This window comes from Spermophilus citellus (genome assembly GCF_964194105.1).
Source record: "Spermophilus citellus genome assembly, chromosome: 19".
NCBI classification, from domain to species: Eukaryota; Metazoa; Chordata; class Mammalia; order Rodentia; family Sciuridae; genus Spermophilus; species Spermophilus citellus.
The window spans coordinates 2,056,165-2,076,363 of NC_138201.1; the positions used below are offsets into that span (position 1 = coordinate 2,056,165).

The 20,199-nt window shown below is 57.3% G+C and overlaps 1 protein-coding gene across 2 annotated transcripts in view; it reads left to right on the forward strand.

Annotated features, from left to right (window-relative positions):
- The window catches only part of FRMD4B (FERM domain containing 4B), a 191,079-nt gene that overhangs the window by 46,829 nt on the left and 124,051 nt on the right, over positions 1–20,199 (forward strand). For both annotated transcript variants that reach the window (XM_081276147.1, XM_081276148.1), the window contains exon 2: positions 1,638–1,763. The gene's annotated coding sequence lies outside the window, so the exon portion shown is untranslated. The remainder of the gene's footprint in view (positions 1–1,637; positions 1,764–20,199) is intronic.

A 20,199-nucleotide genomic window follows, 5' to 3' on the forward strand; every position in this document is an offset into this window, starting at 1 on the left:
AGGTCTCACTAAGTGGCCGAGGCTGGCCTCGGAGTTGAGATCCTCTAGCCTCAGCCTCTGCGGCTGCACATGTGCACCACCTCGCCCTGCGTTTCCTGGGTTTATGTTGCTTCTCGCTGCAGGCAGGAGGCTGGTGTGGGGGGGGCCGGGGAACCCGACAAGTACTCGCTGTGGGCACCCTCAGACCAGGCGTCTAGTTCCTCATCTCGAGATGTGATCACAACTGGGTTGTTCTTGGAGTTCCCAGAAGCCTCCGTGGAGTGGAAGGGGTGTGATTGGCTCCGTGCAGCCTGTGGTCGGCTGGCGTAAGCGGCTGCTGTGCTAGGCGATCGGGAAGTGTCTGTTTACTTCTGCCCTGGGAACCCGAGTTGGCATGAGCCTCGGAGTCGGGTCACAGAGGGAGGATGGACGCTGTCCCTCACAGGTGATGCTGGTGCTGTCGGTGTGTCAGCTCCCCCAGGCTTCACCCCTGGAGAAGCTTTGGTGGACGTGGGCTGAAGTCCAGGCCGGCTCCAGGCCCCTGCAGACCTGCAGCGGCCTCCTCCCTCTCTCTGGCCTCCGTATCTTGGTCTGAAAGGCAGGGCGTGGACCTCAGCCTGTCTCCAGCGAAGGCTTTCTGAGCCCAGGGTTTCATGCAGAAATCCCGAGGACCGAGCGCAGGAATGGAGAGCTCTTGGCTGCGTTCTCACGCGGTCCAAGCCCTGGGCCCTCTGGTGCCTGCCCCCTCACGGACACCAGCTCTCACCACGGAGACCCAAATCTGATGTTTCATTAGGACATAAAGCGAGCGTCTGTCTGCCGTGGGAAACCAGGTGGAGATGAACTCCTTTGTTGTGTTTCCTAGAACCATCTCTGCTTTCCTCCTAAACTGGAAAATACTGGCTGCAGGAAGCCCCCGCTCAGACGGCTCTCTGCAGAGCCGAGCTTCTTCAAGATGGAGTGAGGGTCATGAGCGATGGGCTGGTGTGGCCATCAGCCTGGGCAACGCAGGTCCCTGGAGGGACACCTCCGGGGGGTGTGCTCTGGGAGGTCTGCAGGTGGCAGTACCCTGGGCTCCTGCAGCAGTCACCTGGTAGGACAGTGACCGCCACACTGGTGGCCGCTGCTCTCCTTGTCCTCCTGTGACCTTGTGCATGAAGCGGTTTGTCCCTGCAGTGGACTGACTGCCGCTCAGCCTCTGGGGAAGTTGTTTTCTTCTTCGTGGGGACGATGACAAGTCCCTGTGAGTGAGGACGTCTGTTGGCACACACGCCCCATCTCCACCCGTCTCTGTGGTCAGGCCACAACTGGCATGTGTTGAAGACCAGACTCTGGATGCCACCTGGCCCCTGTGGTCCTGAGGGGACATCTCCGTGGGTTCTCTCTCCGCCGGGGGGGTTCCCTGGCGTGGACAAGTGCCACCTGCCACAGCTCGGGGAGCCAGGTGGCCCGGCCCTGGGTGTAAGGAATCGCTGGGCGGCATCTGGATGTGGACAGGGCTCTACCCCAGGTCTGTCCTGAGGAGGGGGGTCCTGGAACTGGGATGAGACCGAGGCTAGCCGGGGGGGGGGGGGGGACTCGGAAATGAACCCCTGGGCGCCGACTCGGGGTTCCCAGTTCCCGCCGCCCGGGATGAAGGGGCTGCTCCCCTCTTGCAGGCTCTGACCAGGAAGCCAGAGGAAGGATGCGCACCAGGAAAAGATGACGTCGGAGCACGGCCCACGGCACCCGGAGACCGCGGCACACACCAGGAGGGCCGGCGGGGGGACGCGCGCTCGCTAAAGGTAAGGCAAGGCGGCCCCGGGATGGCCAGGCCCCGGGATGGCCAGGCCCTAGGGCCAGGACGGGAAGGGGCTGTGTGGGTGCGCCCAGGAGCATGCACACCTGCCACAGGGGAGTGGGACAGGAGGTGGCCATGTGGCCACGCAGTGAGAACATCTGTGTTCACAGCACAGAGGAGGGAAATCCTCAAATAGGGTTAGAAACAAAGCCGACCGTGGACAAGCCAATGGTAGACTCCCACTGTAGACAGCGCCTCCCTCCAGAGAGAAAAACAAACACCACAAGAACCGCGTCCCAGCTGTCCTGCACCTCAGACAGAGTCTCTGTGCACATTCGTGGAATTATTGTCTTTATTCATGGTCTGATGCTTCGCCAGCGTCAGCCCAGCGCAGGGTGAGCAGAGCCCTGAGCTGTCTCCTCCCAGGTGCCACACCTCTAGCCCCTGGCTGACTGCAGGGAGGGTGACTTTGTGACCGTAAAACCAGGACTTGCTTTTTACCTGCTTCTGGTTGCTTCTTGGACGCACTGAGAGGCGAGCGGGGTACTCGAGTGGTCGTGCATGGTTATGACCATCCTCTAGCAACCCAACTGCCAGGCACAGGTGGCTCTGCCCTGCAAAGTCTAGACCTCTCCTCCCCAGCTGATCTCCAAAGGTCCTGCTTGGGAAGGTGGTTTGAAGGGTGTTGCAGTCTGCGACGGTATGAACTGTGCTGTGCCAGGGTGAGGGCCAGTGCTGATGTGGTCACATTCCTGCTGTCCCTTTGCCATCCCGGGAGCTGAGGGCACCCGGTGGTAGGGAGCAACAGAGCGCTCAGCCTGGGCCCAGACCTCAGACCGCCTCCTCCCCTCCAGGCCTGAGAAGCCCTGCAGCACCCAGATGTCAGGCACCTCTGACGGGGTCCTCTTCAACCACCTCCAAGGCAGCCCTGGTCCCTGCGCCCGCTCTTGCTCTTCCCGTCTCCCTGACACACGCAGCTCACGTCCATGTGCGGCCCCCGGGAGGGTCCTCCCCCTCCCTCCTCGGTCACTTCCTGAAGGGGCCCTCCGTACCACCCCTCCCGCACCCCTCCCCAGCACCCACGGGAGCAGGTGTGTTGACTCCCTGCGGCCAGCAGTGTCCAGGCACCGCCCTGTCCTGCTCAGAGCTTGAGTGGGGAGCAGAGGAGGAGGATGGTGGACAGGAGTGGGCTCAGTGGCCCAGTCACCTGCAGGGTCTTGCCGTTCCCCCATCCCGCTCACCGCGTTGGGGATGATCCTCACCATCTGGCCTCGCTGACTTCCCACCCACGGTGGGTGAGATCCACGAGCCCGGGACAGCGCCTGGCCTCCTCACGGCCACATTCTGAGGTCCCGGCCGGTGATGGCTCTGTCCATGCTGCCTGGTGTGCCTACTGGGAGGGGAAGAGAAGGAGGGAGTCAGGGCCCTGCCCTCGGGCACGAGCTCTCGGAGCGATGGGAACAGCAGAGGATCTGCAGGACGAGGTGTCCAGGAACCCAGAGGCCCCACAGTGGACGCTCGTGGGTACCGGGAGGTCAGAACATCCACAGCCGTCAGCACGGTGGGGTCAGCCCAGTGCTGGATGGGCCCAGCAGGGGCTGAGCTCGTAGGAGTGCGTCCTGGACTTGCTGGGTGGTGGGGTGGCAGAGTGAGGCTGGGGCGCTGGCCGAGTGGGCCTGGCGGAGGAGCGATCACGATTCCTCATGAGACAGAGCCTGGTGTTCGACTCGCTCCTTCTGAACACCAGTCCCCACTGCAGGGCCTCGGAGCCCGCTCCTGCAGGGACCCTGCTCTCCGCCTGGCAGCCGCAGGTCATCCAGGGAGCCCAAAGCCACCTTCCCTCTTCTGAGAGGTTCCCACTGGGTCTTCCGGTCATGGCGAGGAAGTGCTGACCACCGCAGGCAGGGACAGGTTCTCGTGCACCAGGGTCCACAGTGTGAACCCAGGCCGACAGTGGACCCATCCAGGTGCCTGTGGACAGGCAGCGGGTAGCAGTGTGGCCTCGACGGGCAGTGGACGCTGCTCAGCTCTCAGAAGGTAGGGGATTCTGATACTCCACAGCATGGACGGACCCTGAGAGTCACAGATAGAGAAATAGCACTGCAAAGGACAGTGCTGCATGGTCCCCCTCCTGTGAGGTCCTCGGCGTGGACAGGCTCGAGGACACAGCAGATGCAGAGGGATCCCGGGGCCATGGAGAGGGGCGTGCGGTCAGTTCAGGCCCTGGAGGGTCCATGTGGAATCGTCCTAGGGCGCCCAACAGTGTGTGTGTGCTTAGTACCACTCAACTCCACACTTAAAAACTGTTCAAATGGTCATTTTTGTCACATATTTTTAAACCATGATTTTAAAAAAAGGTTAAAAGGAAAATTTCCTAAGTTTTTCCAAAGAAAATATGTTACTAGGTTTTTGAAGGGGGGGGGGAGGTACCGGGGATTGAACTCAGGGGAACTTGACCTCAGAGCCACATCCCCAGCCCTGGTTTTTTTTTTTTTTTTTTTTTTACTTAGAGACAGGGTCTCACTGAGTTGCTTAGCACCTTGCTTTGTGCTGAGGCTGGCTTTGAATTCGTGATCCTCCTGCCTCAGCCTCCCCAGATCAGATGCTGGGATTACAGGCGTGCACCACCACGCCTGGCTAACGTTACTAGTTTAAAAACCACCCTAACACTTTTTAGTGATAACCAAAATTGCTTGACGATATCATGACCCCAAAACAAACGTGCAATATTTTTAAGAGGGGGAAAAAAACCCTATTATTTCCCTCTAAAGTGATGCTTCATACTGTTAACTTGAGAAGTGCAAATATAGAAGCACAAATCACTAACTGCCACTCTTTCTGTGAAACACTGTACATGAAGGGACTCATTTAATCCTTAAGTGATGGAGATCATGTTACTTCCATGTCGGAGGAGGAGGCTGAGAACAGAGGGGTTATGTAACGTGCCCGAAGTCACACAGCTCTACTGAGAGGCAGGGCTGTACATCGACTTGCAAGATAGCTCCTGAGCCACTGTTTGACCACCTCCCAGGTCTGAAGCACTTACAAATCAAGAGAGCTGCCTGTCGATGAGGTGGCATCTCTGATTTCCATTGCATAGTCAGGACCCCAAAACCTCAAGCTGTTGATAAAGCCGTCAGCCTCTCTTCAGGAGGACCCTGTGACTGGGGGTGTCTAAGTGACGTCTTCACAGCTGGGGAAATGTTCTTCCGCCAGACACCAGCTTTATACTGGTGAGGAAGGGGGTGAGGGGAGGCTGCGTGTGGAGGTGCGGGTTTCAGAGGTCGTAAGAGAAGACTCCGGAAGGAAACCTCCACCCTAGCGGGGAATACCTCTCATGATCCATCCCAATGTGTGAGGTTCCTGTCTCGCGGGATGTGAGGCTGATTATTTTTTAAAAAGAGTCTGTCTGTGCTCAAGTTTAGGGAATGTTGCATTAAAGGGAGGGAAGGTTTCTCATGGCCGGAATTCCTGGACTTCAGCGCTGTGACGGCAGGGCAGGGTCATGGTGGGCCTGCTGACTACGTGAGGCACGGTGGCATGTTATGTGACACAGGAGTTCCATCATGGGACATGAGCCTTCCTGCCATCCCGGCCCAGGAGCGTCGGTGGATGATCTTAGCCGCCCCCCTCCCCGGGGCAGGTCTCAGGCCCCCGTTCTCTGGGCTCAGTCACTTCCCTGACTCGACTCCCAGGTCCCTCAGGGCCTCTGCTCAGGAGGCTCCTCTGAGCTGTGCGTGGTCCAGTCCTGACCGCAGCAGGTCAGCACCGGCTCCTGCTGCTCCCGCCTGCCATGCCAGGACAGAGGAGACCGGTCGGCCCGGAGCCCTGTCTTTATGGGGCTCAGGCCCGGTCCTCTCCGGGCCTCGCCAATGGCCTGGCCTTACTGTCAGTGGGGACTCTCCTGCCAGCCTGGGAAGAGGTTCCTGCCACTCGGGAGCCCCCTCTGGTCACTGCCGCAGGCGAAGCTGACCTCTCTTTAACTCTCTTACCCTCCTCCTCGCAAGTGAGACCCACAGTGCCGCCCGCCTCCTGCCAGCCACCTGGGCCATGGTGCCCCGCACAGGTGCCACACCTGAGTGACAAGAGGTGCCACACCTGAGTGGAACAGGGGTGCTGCTCCATCCGGGCAGGTGCCACGGGCTGTGCCTCTGGACCCTCTGATGGATGTCCTGTCCCAGGGCCTGTGCCCATTCTGCCTGGCAGGTCCCTGTGAGCCCATGGCGGGAGGTGCCCTGCCAACAGCCTGTGCTCCTATGAGACCTCCGCTGCAGCCACGCCGGGGGGCAGACGCCGGACGGTCACAGAGGACAGCGATTGACGGACATCTACTAACTGTCCTCTCCACCAATAGGCTTTGAAATGGAAAAGAGGAGCTTGGGGAGGTCACAGTGTCAGGAGGAGGGGACCCAGGTCTTGGGTATGGCAATGCTGTTCATGAGGGGCCAGGTGCCCACTGGGAGAGGCTGGCCCCCGCCTGTCGTTCCCTCGGCTGCCCCACCTGCTGCACAGTGTGGGAGAGAGAAGGGGACCCAAGTATGCAGAGGATGGGGTGGGCAGAAGTCAAGGGCCCTTAGTCCAGGTCCTGGTGACCACAGAGTGAACCCACTGTCCACAGCACGGTGCTGCTTCGTGATTTGTGTTCTAGAATCTTGCATCCGTTCTTTTAGCCTTGCCCCTGGAGGTTATCTTCAGCAATTACCCCCCCCCCCTCCCCGCCGCCAGCAAATTTTGAATCCATCTGTTTACTTGTAAAGAAGTCGCTTTTAACAGGGCATGAGTGCCCACCTATAATCCCAGGGACTTGGGAGGCTGAAGCAGGAGGATCCAAGTTCAAGGCCAGCCTCAGCAACTTAGTGAGAGACCCTGTATCAGAATAAGATAAAAAGGACTGAGGATGTGGCTCAGGGGTTAAGCCAGCACCTCTGGGTTCAATCTCCAGTACCAAGAAAAAAATAAAAAATAAAATAAAAAGTTCTTGCTTTTATTTCAACTATGAATCTCCATGTTGGAATTTAAAGGGGTCAGCACATTCTTAGATCAATTCATTTGTCTTTTGCAGGTAACTGGTAATTTGGCCTCTGACAACCTGATAAGGGAATTAAATGCTTATCCTTTGTTCATTGTTCATTTTTTATTGAAGTCAGGGTTTGTTTTTTTAAAAAAAAAAAAAAGTCTTATCGGCCATTTCTCAAGAAAATCGCCTATTCCCATCCCCTACATTAATAGGTTAAGGAAGAAGATCTTCATTGGGTGATGACATCCTGAGGGACAAGTGATCCGCCTTCAGTTACACAATCCTGACCATAGACACGGGAGGAATATCCTTTATCCCCAATGCACGGATGGGATATTCCTTAGATTCCCTGCCTTCGATCAAAAATGAACACTGAATAAATTTTTTTAAAGCATTTAATTTCCTTATCAAGTCTGAGGCCAGATTACCTTCAAAAGACAAATGAATTGACCTAAGAATGTGCTGACCCCTTTAAATTCCAGTATGGAGATTCAAGTCGAAGTCAAAGCAAGAACTTTCTTTTTTCTTGGCACTGGAGATTGAACCCAGGGCTGCGTCCTTAACCACTGAGCCACGTCCCCGGTCCTGGGTTCTGGAGCAGTCGCGGATGATAATGAGGTCTCTTGGGATGAGACGCAGGTCCAAACACAGAATTCGCTGTGCTTCACGTGCACCCTAGGCAGCCTGCCCGCAGGTCACTGATACAGCACGGTCTGTGGTTCTGGGTCTGAAGCAAGGTTTCCTGGGGTGGAATTTTCCACGGTGGCTCCCTTCAGCCTGCAGCAGGTCTCGGAGCACTTCGGACCTCATATCCGTGGTCTCGTTCTGTGATACACAGCTGCAGAACAGGGATGCTCAGCGGCGCCTGGTCCTGAGCTTGGTGTTGTGGCTGATGAGCCACCCAGGTGTCCACCCCTCTTGGGTCCGTCTGGGGCCCCCAGGTGGCTGGTTCCTCCTCCTGGGGCTGGGCAGGAGGTGAGGGCTGGGGAGCGCCTCTCTGGGGTGGGTGCAGAGCCCCGCAGAGGCAGCAGGGGGTGCTGTCGCACAGCCGACCTTCCCCGCAGAGGCGCCCAGCTCCAAGGCGCCCAGCTCCAAGGCTTGCCCGATCTCTGTGTGGGCAGCAGGAATCTCACCCACCTGGGTATCATGTGCTCGACGGGAAAGCTGGTCTGGTGAACTGCAAAACCGAGTTTTGCATGTTTGCACGTTGTCTTTGTGGTCCTGGACGATGGCATGAGTTAGCGGTGATCCACTTCATCTGAACACGGTGCTCGGGACAGCAGACTCCCCTTGGCAAAGCTGCGGACCCCTTCTGGGGAAAAACGTGTTCAAAGGCTGGATTTAACGTGTGTCGCACCACAGTTTAAAGATGTCAGACATAGAAACAGGGTGTTTATTTATTAATGCAGGAATAAGCACATCCTGGTGATGGGTCTGTTCACAGCTGTTGTCCTTTCAGAGGTGTCCGGGGGATAAGCCATATTTGGTGACATAGCCGACCACCGTGATATGACACGGGAACAGCTGGGGTTCCTGTGGTGGCCCCCTGGATGGCACCACCTGTATTTCTAGAGGTGTTACCTATGTTCATAACTGGGGGAGAGCTGAATTTCGGTCAGAGTTGGTGATCATGAAAAGGTAGACGCGCAGGGCAGGCTGACCACCCAGGAGCAGGTGGAAGCCTTCCAGGAGGGAGGACAGAGCTATCCTGAGTGGTGGTCACTTGGGCGCATGCGTTCCTCAGACCCTCTGACTACCCAGGGAGGGTGCCTGTGGCGGTGTGAGTTAGGCCTTAATGAGTGAAGGAAGGCCGGCCCAGGGGACCGAGAGCGGGTTTCTTGCACGGTTGTTTGGTACTTTACTGACATGGTCCCCAGAACCTCCCTCTTCTACCCTCACACACACAGGGGACGGTTCCCATGTCCCAGGATTAGGACCCACGGAGCTGAGAGTCTCTGACGCTCCCTCCACGTCCCAGGTCCCCGCGTGTGCCCACTGGACCAGGCCAGCCGGGTTTCCTCCTGCCTGCCCACCATCACCCTCCTGCGGGACACAGAGAACTGGGCTGTGTCCAGCAATCTCCCTATGCATCTCGGCTTCCATGTTCGGGAATTCGTGGGTTTCTCCGAAGCCCAGTGGACCTGCCTCTCCCACTGAAGGGAGAGTTCACGGGTGGCCCATTCCTTCCTGCTTTCCCGGCCGCTGCTACACCAAGTGCTGAGTCTGGTAAAATCCGGGGTCCTGCTGAGGCGGCCTGAGTGGCCAATGATGACCCAGGACCCTTCCCCGGGGGCCCAACGCTGTACCCTAGACACTGTCCAGAGGTGTATGTGTGGGCCTTTGCAGAAAACCAACCACAGCCTCAGGAGGGCAGGTGAGGGTGAGGTGGGGTTCTACCAGAGGGGGACAGAATCGGCATGGACACCCTCTAAGCAGCACTCCCTGGGGTACCCCCGGGGGTGGTGGGGGCCACTCTTCTGCCTTCTCTACCTGAAATTCTTTCCATGCGTGGCCATCCCTGCTCCACCCCTCCATGTGGCTGTCCCCACGTGCTGCTGGCCCCTCTCAGGACACTGCCCATGTCCCCTGCCAGCCAGACCTCCTGGGCCACAGTGCGGCCAGCCCGGCTCTCTGCTGATTTCCTTCTCCCATTTTGCAGTGTTTCCATTCACCACTCAGACGCCCCGTGTCCTGCGTCACCACGGCGCTGCCCTCCATTCACAGGCACCTCCCGACCCCCTGGCTCCCCCCCCACAGGGCAGGAGCCAAGGCCCTCAGTCCCCACCTGGGCTATGGCAGAGAGAAGTCAGCTGCCTGTCAGGAGCGAAGGTCGAAGGTCGGGCAGCAGCCCACCCCGTCTTCAGGCAGGGAAAGCGGCAGGGGGCACTGCTGCGGTGACCTCTGGGCCTGGCGCACAGCACCGTCCCGCCCGCTCCCCTGAGCCTTAGAGCCTTTCTTCAAAGCAATGCCCAGCAGCCACCACCCTCTCCACTCCCCGACAAAACTGCTTTCTCTGCCCGGCTGGCAGATGCCATCAGGGGAGAGCAGCGTGCCAGCCAGCAATCACGCATAGGGCCACCCGTGAGTGTCCCTGGATCGTCCCATCCGTCCGAGGCACACATCGCTTCTCCTGTGAATCCACCACCAACAAGACCTCGCTTATGTTCCTGTTTCTTTGAGGGCCACGGAGAGAAGCCGTATGTCAGATCCTCTCTCGGGAGCGTGGGTCTGTGCCGCTCTGAGGAGCTCACCCCAGGAGAGACCAGGAGATGGCCCCTGAGAACCTGCTGGAGTCCCGTCCAACGCTCACGCTTTCCGGGCGGCTTCATCGTGGGCATGGAGAGTCCTTGTGTTCTTTCTCTCGGGTGGGCAACCTGGTCCCCTCCCAGTGCCTGTGGCTCAGTTCACACCAGGTAACAAGGGGACAGAGCAGCGTGGCCAAGGACAGAGCGGCTGCTCCCACCGTCCCATGGGCCAGGCCACACTCCCCCTGGACTCTGGCTTGTGCAGATTTCAGGGAGACCCCAAAAGACACGCTTTTCAAATACTGCTGCCGGGTCTTGCTCCACCCCTGGGCAGCAACGGGGAGAGGGAGAACTGGCCCCGGGGGGCACGTGCTGACAGCCGTGCACCTGCCCTGGGCCGTGTGCCCGGGAAGCCCGGTGACCACTTCCTCTGAGGATGCAGAAGACGCCTTGGGAGGCGTCTTGCTAGGAAGACAGCAGGGCTGTGGGGGGATGGGCTGGCTCTGCTTCTTGGCCGGAAACTGCTGAGCTGCAGTCAGTGACCGCTGACCTAGGAGTCCGCCGTGCGGGAACCGGGGCCAGCTGGCACCTCGATGTCACAGCAGCACGTGAGTGTGCAAGTCTGCAGGATCCAGTTGGGGGGGGGTCTAGAGCTGCTGTCCTCCACCCTGCAGCTCTCGGGGACGGGCTACTGAGGGCCAGCGTGCCCATGGCCACTCCAAACCACAAAGCCAACTTTGGGAGGTTTTAGCTGAGGGTGCTCTGTGTGTTCTCATGTTGGATTTATGGAAAAGAGAGTAAAACACACCCTTCCTGTTTGGCCTTTTTAATACTGTTCTAAGCTTTTAGATTCTTGGGGCCCCCATAAAACTAAGAGTCGGGTATGATTGATACTCTTTGGGCAAAAATTCCCTTTGCTTTGCAACAAGTGGAAGAACCTAATAAGCATCATACCCAAGGTGCCACGTACTTAGTAAGTATCGTGACCCAGTCGTTGGAAATCCAAAAATACTATTGGAAATCCGATTAACTACAGGGCTGTTCTTGTTACAGTGGGGGGTGCCTGCAGCCCTGCCTAAGAACAGCTGGATTTGTGTGGAGACACCCTGCAAGGCCCAGCCTTCTTGCCATGGGCTATTTAACTTCTGGCACCAATGAAGGACAGTGCACAGAATGCAGTGACCAGATGTCCTGGTGTCTCCCAGAACAGGGAGGGCCGGGCTTGGCAGTGCTGCTCCTGAGCTTCTGAATCTGTTTGCTTCAGGGCAGGAGCCCTGTAGGCAGCGTCCACTCCCGGCTGCGTGGCCTCCCTTGCCCCCTTCTTCAGGGAACAGGTCCTCCGGACTCCCTCCTGACCACTGACCACGCTGTCCTGCAGGAAGCTGCCAGTCGCAGTACCTGCCCTCCTGGACCTCTTACTTTCACAAACCTGTGTCCTCCACCATGGCCACCTTGCTCGTGCCTGTAGGTCAGCTCCCTTTCCCTGGACCTCTCCTGTGGGCAAGGGGAGGAGCTCTCTGGCCTCCCTGACCATGAGGCTCCAAGGTCGGGAACTTGGAGGTGCCCTCAGTGCGCTAGCACCACCTAGTGGCAGGAATAAGACGTGCAGAGCACCCCTCTGGGGACACTGAGGGAGCCACTCTAAGAGGGCCTGGCGAGAGCAAGGAGAGGGCCGCTCCTGGCACCCACAGGCCGCTTGGCCCTTCTCTTCCTTCCTGTGGTGGTGAAGCCTATAAACCCCATGTTGCCCAATTCTCTCGAGGGGCGTTTCCGTCACTTGCCATCTCAGAGCTCTGTTGGCGACACTGCAGGGTCTGAGTCCCTGGCACCCATAGCTCTCCAGGCTGCTGGACCAAGTCCCGCCCCACCCACTGGACCGAGCTGACCTGGAGTGCCCGCCATACGCAGGGAATCCCCAGGTCGGGCCACTCCTGTGCCCTCGCCAGCCACACCAGGGGCAACAGGCCCCCTGCGTCCCTCCTGTCTGTGGGGTTCGGCCCTGAGCCACCCCTCACTCGCCCAGGCCTGCTCCTCCTTGGTGACCTCATTCCAAACCGCGTGCTTGACCCTGGCTTGGTGTTTCTTGACCACCTGTTGGCCTCACTCCACCAGCACCCAGCTGGCCACCCTGGCTATCCCGGGTCTGCCCCTATGGCCACCGACCTGGGTGCCAGTGGAGTTAGGTCAACAGGCTTCTGTGCAGAGCTTTCCTGCACCAGCCACTCGGCCAGAGCTGCCCTGCCCAGGAGATGTCCTTAGGGGGAGACTTGCCTCTGCTTCTGGTTAGAATAAAGTGACCAAGAGAGGCCTGTGTGTGTGTGTGTGTGTGTGTGTGTTTATATAGTCTCTGTGTGCATGTGTGTCTATGTGGTGCATGTGAGTATATGTGTGTCTCTGCGTGTGCATGTATGTGTGGATGTGTGTGTGTGGATGTGTGTGTTTATATGTGCATGTGTCTATGTGCGTGCATATGAACGTATGTGTGTCTCGGCACGTGCATATATGTGTGTCTCTGCGTGTGCATGTATGTGCACATGTTTCTGGGTGTTTGTGTGTGCATGTTTGAGTGGGTATGTCTGTGTCTCTGCATGTGCATGTCTGTGTGTCTGTGTGAGAGTGAGCTCACGTGCACTGGAGCACAGCTGTGATACACGGAGAAGACCCTCTTCCCAGAGGACCTCGAGCTCCGAGTCTCCAACGTCCTTATTTTCGGGCCGACTGCTCTGGGCTCCTATTTAAGGCTCCTGCACTTGAGAACCTGTCCCACCCGTTTCTCCCGCCTGCGGAGGATCAGTGCCTGGCATTTTGCAGTCTCTGGTCACAGCGGTGGCAGGAAGGGGCTGCTCCTCCCGTGCTGGAGGGGTCCTGCCATCCGGCCCCTCTGCCTCACCAGCCGGGCTCCGTGGACTTGGCACTCGTTGAATCCCCTGGTGGGTGTCGAAGTGGGGGTGGTGACTGCGCTGTGCAGTGGGGACATCAGAGCAGGCTGGTATCGGTGAAACCCCCATGTCACGCCTCACTTGAGCTTTTTTTCCTTGTCTTTCTTAAATTAATTAGTTGATTTTTATTTGAACCTTTTAGATCTAGGTGACAGGGGCGTGTTTCTGACCTATTACACTCGTGGAGCAGAGCATCATAATCAGGGTCCATTCTTGGTACACGATGTGGAGTTTCACCAGCCCTGTGTGCGTGTCTGAGTGCAGGAAAGTGATGTCCACTGCTTTCCCTTCCTGTCCCCACCTCCCACCCTCGGGCCCCTTTGTCTAATCCAGTGACCTCTATTCCCCGCCCCCTTATTGTGCGTCAGCATCTGCATGTGGCAGAGAACATCTGGCCTTTGGCTTTGGGGGATTACCGGGATAGTCTCCAGTTCCCTCGGTCACAGTAGAGCTTGCTTTCTAGGGTGCTGGGAGCCACTCCTTCTCCCTGTCCTGAGGCACCTGGGGGTGTCCGTGGAGGCCCCTGGAGCCATACTGTGTTTCACAGGGGTCCTGGGGTGCAGCCCTGCCCCCTTCTTGTGGTCAATGAAGCAGCCTCCGCGTTGGCTCCCTTGGTGGTAAGGTGTCTCTGTGGGATTCCGGGAGGCTTCCCGGGAGCTCCGTAGCAGCCTTCCCCCAGGTTCCTGGCCCTCTCCTGCGCCAGCCACTTGGCCAGGAGATCTGGGTTCCCACAGCCGGCTCATCATCATGCGTGGGTAGAGTGGATGCTTCGCAATGGCTGGTGACCACGCAGTCGGGGGACGCGAGAGAGGAGCAGTGGTGGTGTGAGCTGCGGCAGGAGCTCTGTGAGCCTCCGGAGGCCTGTCCTGACTGGCCATTGCGTCCACCCCTTGCTGTGGAAGGCAGCCTTGGGTTTTGCCTGCCAGACTCAGAGCAGCTCTGAGGTCTGCACGGGTCACCTGGTCGGAGCCCCTGCCTCCCTCTGCACGTCTTTCCCTCCGTGGTGGACGCTCCCCTCATCCCCGGATGGAGAGACTCGGGAGATGAGGAGAACCCAGACGCAAACATGGCCCCTGTGCGCACAGCAGCCCCCCAGGACCAGGATGGAACCCAGGCCTTCCGCGTGCCTGGCCACTGCTCTCCCACTGGGCCACGCCCCAGCCCCAGCGCAAAAGTTCTAATAATGCATTTTTAGCAAGAAAATCAAAGACGTTATGAAGAAGAATATAAATGCCATATGAATCTTCATAAAATAACTAGATAATCTAAGTTCTGATGCTAAAATAGCTTTGGAACGTTCCCGGGGCCCTGGTGGTTCACGGTGCCTCCTCTTGCCGTGGACAGTAGGTGGACGGAGCCCTTGACGAGGCCCTCTCTTTATGTATTTTCCCTGCTGTAAGAAGGAAATTAATCTGGATGCTTTCCTGTCCACCTTGAGGGCTTCTGAAAGTTCTTCTCCAGCCTAAGCCTTGGCCAGATGTTCACGTCGTCGGGCTTTAGCGTGTAGATGCTGTTTGCTTCTGTGCTGCAGACCTTAAAGTGTTTAATTATTTATCCTCTCCTACACCACACTGCAGCGTGTAAGGAAAACAGCATTGATACAGAGGTGAAGAAGGCCCGTATGGGGGACCTTCTCTGCCCTCCGCTGGTCAGCCCAGTCACAGACTCAGGTATTCTATTTCAGAAATAGACACAAGAACAAACCCACGAGGCTCCTCGCACAGCTGTGCTGGCAGCAGGGCTTGCTCCTGCCTGGCCCCCTGCCCCCTGGAAGGGGCTTTACGACGCTAAGCCACTTAGGAGGAGCAACTGTGTCTCAGATAATCCTTGCGGCTGCTGTCAGGATCCGAATGAGGTCGAATTAAGATCAAGAGGGTTCACAGGCAGCCCCCTCGTCTCCTCAGCCAGTGCTACATCTCAGTGCAAATATCTTACCTTAAGATAGGGTTTTGGAGAACTGATGAGGGGCCAGGCACGGTGCTAAGCAAGGGCAGACTCCCTGTTCTCGGGGAGCTTGTGGCCTGGTGTCAGAATCAGGCAGTTTAAAGGGTGATGGGTGCTAGGAGAGGGGTCCCAGCTGCTGCAACGGGCACTCATGGCTTTGGGGGCTCAACATGAGAGCCTGGGGCAGTATCTGAAAAATACACACACAGACAAGGAATAAAACAAAACCAAAAAATTCTGTAAGTCCATCAGACTGAGATGCTCAGGGCTCCTGGTTTTGGGTTGTTTGCTGTGTTTTTTGTGGTACTGGGGCTGGAACCCAGGGCCCCAAGCACCCCAGGCACCTGCCCTGCACTGAGCTCCATCCCAGCCCTGAAGGGGGAAGGTCAGGAGGGAGCGGCCAAGGACACCTTAATTAACAACCCTATAGCTTCCCGTAGGGAGGGGCCAGTCCTGGGGGCCAGGTGACCTTAGCCACAGGTTGGGGCAGGGGCAGGTTCTTGATCAGGGTGGAGGAAGGGCTCTGAAGGAATTTATTTTGAGATGGAGTCTTGCTAAGTTTCCCAGGATGGCCTTGAACTGGTGATCCTCCTGCCTCAGCCTCCGTAGTAACTGGGATGACACTGTGCCATCTTGTCTGACGATAATGGCACCTTCTTAGGATAAGCAAGTCTGCATTGAATTTTCTTAGTACTAATTTCCTTCCGGAGTGAAATCCCCCTTTTCTCTCTCTACTAGTGACCGGGTGCAGATCACGCAGTCCCCTGCGCTGCCCTCTCCTGTTCTTCCCGCGGCCCCCTGGTGTGCGGTCAGAAGGACCGGGCTGTTTTCTACAATTTAGGGAACACCCCTGGGCCCGATGGCCTGCAGCAGGTTGGTTTTGTGGCTGTCCCTTCTCACAGACAGTCCAATTTGGAGTTAGGAGTGGCACGTCGCTGCCACCAACTCTAAAGTTAGTTTGAGGAGAGCGAGAGGCAAGAGGCAAGCATACTTTATGCTCTTTTTTTTTTTTTTGGGGGGATACTAGTTTGGCTTTCTTTTGCTCTCACTGCTGAGGGACAAATATTTGAAATTCCTGCCCCTAATCTTATGAAATGATTCTGTATTTTTAGTGGCAGTGGGAAAGCCGACTGTTTTGACAATCTGTGGCCCACATCTGTTTGAGGGTAGGATGTACGTGGCCCTGGGGGTGTTGGCTACACCCCCAGCCTTTGATGTTGGCCGATTTCTGCTTCTCATTTTCCTGCAGCTATTTGCACCTAGGTAGGTCCAGATATACGTCTGAAGAATCAAGAGCTTGCCGGTATCTATTTGGGTTTTTCTTCTACCCTTTATTGTACAGGACTGAAGACTCTTTGGGTTTTGAGGAACCGCCCTCTTCCATTTTTTTTAAGAGATGTTATTCACGGTAGATTTTCTAGTTTGTTCTTATTTAAACGGAGTAAACAAACCCCTAGGTGAGTTTTCGTGATATTCAGTTCCTAGAGTAATAAAATCCACCCTGGAGGCGTCCGTAGCTGCTACAGGCTGAGTGCTGTCCCTGGTCACCCTCTGAAGTCCCACTGCAGTGGTATGGAGGTGGGCCCTGGGAAGGGGTGGGTTTGGATAGGGTCACTTGGAAGGGACCCTCCTGATGGGACTGGTGCCCATGACAGGTGGAGAGACCAGCGCGCTCTCTGCCACGTGCAAACCAAAACACATCCCTCACCAGAACCCCCCGGCTGCACCCGGACCCTAGACTTCCCGGACTCTGAGACTTGTGCTATCCAAGCCTGAACCAAGACAAACACCTGCAAGTTTTAGTGTGAGGCCAAGGTCAATTATGACCCAACTACAGAGGAAATTTGTCCTTTTCTCTCTTGAAGAAGGACCAGGAACTTGCAGCCGCACCCTACAGGAGGGTCTTTCCAAATGCTTCTTCCGCTCACCTTTGACCGATCACAGTAGGTTCTTTATCCCTGAAGTGGTACCCAAACGCCCTTCTCCACTTGACCTTGGGGAAAATACTGTGAAAATCAATTGATGATAGAAGTCAAGTTGCCTTTATTTATTGGGTGGGGCGGGGGGGGGGGGAGTGTGCTCTGTAGGCCAATTTATGACAATTCTATTTTTGTCATTGTTAATGTGCCTGTAAGTAGGTGTAAGTACAAAGTGACAAAGTGTGGCGTGGGAGGTCAGTCACCAGATCGACACTTTCTTCTTTGAAGAAGGCCAGCCCCTCCCATCTGATGGACGTGGGCTTCCCTGAGACCAGCACACGGGTCAAGTGACACTGATGACCTCTAAAATCAGAGCAGGCTACCGTTTCTGTATCCAATCGGTGGCTTAGCAAGTAAAACTGGGTACGCGGCCCACCCTCAGCGCCACTGCTTCCTCTTTTAGACTTCTTCGTATTCCGGAAGGGAACTTCCCCCCTCTTTGAGCAAGGAAAGTGTGACTTCATAGAGTGATCCGCGACACTTTTAGGAGCACGGGGCGGGCTTCTCCTAGCAGCAGCATGAGCTTGCCAAGGGTTAGGGGCTCAGCAGTCCTGGTGCCCAGCGCTCCTCAGCATGCAGCGTTTTGTCCTGGGGATGGCAAAAGCCCTTCACGTCACGAGGGCAGCCGCAGACCTGTGCTCCTGGGCTGAGGGCCATGGAGCCCTGGGACCCCTCCCCTGAAGGACTCCTTCCCTGTGCCCCTGCCGGACGCCAAGACCCTGAGTCCTCTGAAGGACAAGAGGGAAGAGCTCCGGAGGGACGGGAGCAGCAGGACCTGCTGGCCCACACCCACACGGAGGAGGCCGCCCTTGTCACCCACCAGCCCCCACTGGGTGGGCAGTGGAGCGAGGCGGGCGTGCAGCCCCGGAGAGGAAACAGGTGGACTCCCGCTAGTCCTGGGAGACGTCTGGACCCCTCAAGCCCTTTCTCCACACCCTGACTCTGCACCTGCCTCCCTGGAAAGACCCCGGTGATGGGTGACGAGCCCTGCTCCCCACATGTGGAAGTAGGACGTTAGAGAGGCCCCTGAGGCGAGCCAGGGAAGCAGTGTTTGTTTAAGAAGCGGTAACACAGCCTCCTCCGGGGAGGGAGACGGGGCCACAGCTGGTGTCCTGGTGTCCCCAGAAGCGAGGTGTCCTGCCCAGTTATACGTCCTGGGCTTCCTTAGTTCTGCCCTCTTTCCCCATCTCTCTCCTCCCTGTGACGAGGCCCAGGGATGCTCCGGTGGGAACCAGGTGGGCTGAAGGGGGAAGGGCAGGAGGGAGACCAAGGACACATTAATTAACAGCCCCATAGCTCCCTGCAGGGAGGGGCCAGTCCTGGGACAGGTGACCTTGGCAGCAGGTTGGAGCTGGGGCAGGTTCTAGATTGGGGTGGAGGAAGGAATCTGAGGGAATTGACATTGAATCTCTCAGGGAGGGGACAGTCTCCAACTTCCCACTCAATTTGGCCTCCTAGACCCCACCTACTGACCCACCGCTCTCCACCGACGGCCTGTCTAATTCGGGCTTCACTGGCCCCGTCCCAAGTGTTCCCCCCCCCCCCCCCGTGTTTTGCTGCTTGCTGGGGACCTTGGTCCTCACAGCTCCCTGTGACGTGATCTGCTACTGCTGGGCCCGCCTTCTGTCACTAGCTCCCGAAGTCGGCCCCCGAGTCTCAGGGAGGCCTTCCTTGACCATCCTCCATCACACGTCAGCTACAACCCCCAGCGCAGCACCCGATCCTTCCTGTCCCCGGTGCAGACGTCCCCACCCGCCCCCAAGACCCACCTAGACGAGTCGGGTTTGCCACCGCCTCTGAGCGCCTCTTTCCCTGCCTGATGCCAACACCATGCACACGTAACTCTTTAAGGAGCGACAGTGTTGGGTTGGGACCGATGGCCATTCATTGCTCAGTTCAACATACACGGACTGACCGCAGCTCTGTGCCAGCCCCTGGACAGCCGTCCTGACCTAGCCCTTCCCCGGCCCTGCCATGGCTTCTCATGGGGCTGGGTGCCACCCCACCTGGCGCACCAGGAACCTGTGAGCTTTGCCTCTGTGTCAAGCCAACTGGGGCCCGTGGGCATGTGGAGGACAGTGCCCAGGGTCATTGACGCCTTCCAACTGCCCCAGCCAGCCTGCCTGCACAGCGCCTGCCTGGGGGGCCCCTGCGAGCCTGCAGCTTAGTGGAGAAAGGCGAGTTGGAGGCTCAGTGCCCCCGACCGGCACAGCCAGAGTTTCAGGGCCCTGGTGGCAGGTGAGGGCTTCTGGCCACCCTGTGGGCAGCTTTCAACATGGCAAGGAGGGCTTTGCCCCTCCCCAGGAGCTCTAGCTCAAATGAAATGACATAAATAGAGCCCAGATAGTTTAGAGCTGACGGTGAAAACTGTTCCTCCTTTTTATCATAAATATTTTAAGAGTCAGAGAAATGAAAGGGAAATGCATCCCCCTCCTCCTCAGAAGGCTCTGTGTGTGCACCAGCTGACCAGAGTGACAGTTTCACTTCTTCCCCTTCTGGGGAGATGGGTCCAGAGGGAAGCGCACTTCTGCAAATTGAAGGTCACAGGAGGAAAGAGCAGGAGAGCAGCCCTGGGCTAGACTGAGGTCCCAGCCTCGGTGCCCTGGACGTCCTGGGCAGGAGGGTCCTTCGTGGTGGCGCTGTGCTGGGCGTCCCAGGATGTTCAGCAGCACCCTGGGCCTCTACCTCCTGGACTCCAGAGACCCCTCAGTCTGACCACCATAAATGCCTCTAGAGTGCAATGCAAAATTGCCCTGGTGCGAGCCCCTCAATCCCTGCGCCATCGGCACTCAGTCACGCTGTTCTCACGTATGCACAGAAAGCAGCTGAAATACGTCCATGGATGTCAGTGGACTCTGAGGGCAGAGGGACCCAGGGGGACCTCGGCAGTACCCACTCCCTGGCTCTCTCCAGAGGTGGGGCAGGCAGTTCGTGCCGCCCTCCGGACACCGAGCTCTCCTTCCTGCTGTGGGTAGTGGGTAGCAGATCCCTGATGGAGCTCAGGGTTAGGCTTTCTTTCTGACATGCTCAGCAGGACTCCCAGGTGTATGAGCAGTGCAGAGAGCTGCAGGAAATGGCAGTGGGTTTCGGGGAACTCTGGGGCAAGAGGACACTCCATTAAAAAAAAAAAAAAAAAAAAAAGGAACACAAGACAAATTTGAAACCAGCTTGATTTAGCTTTCTTTCCACAGGGAGCTTTTAGACTATCTTCCGGAACAGCTGGCTCCGGTAGCGAAGGTCCACCTTCAAAACACTTTTGAGGAACCCGAAAGCAACAGGATTGCTCTCCTCGAAAAAGTTTCCCCCAAACATTACC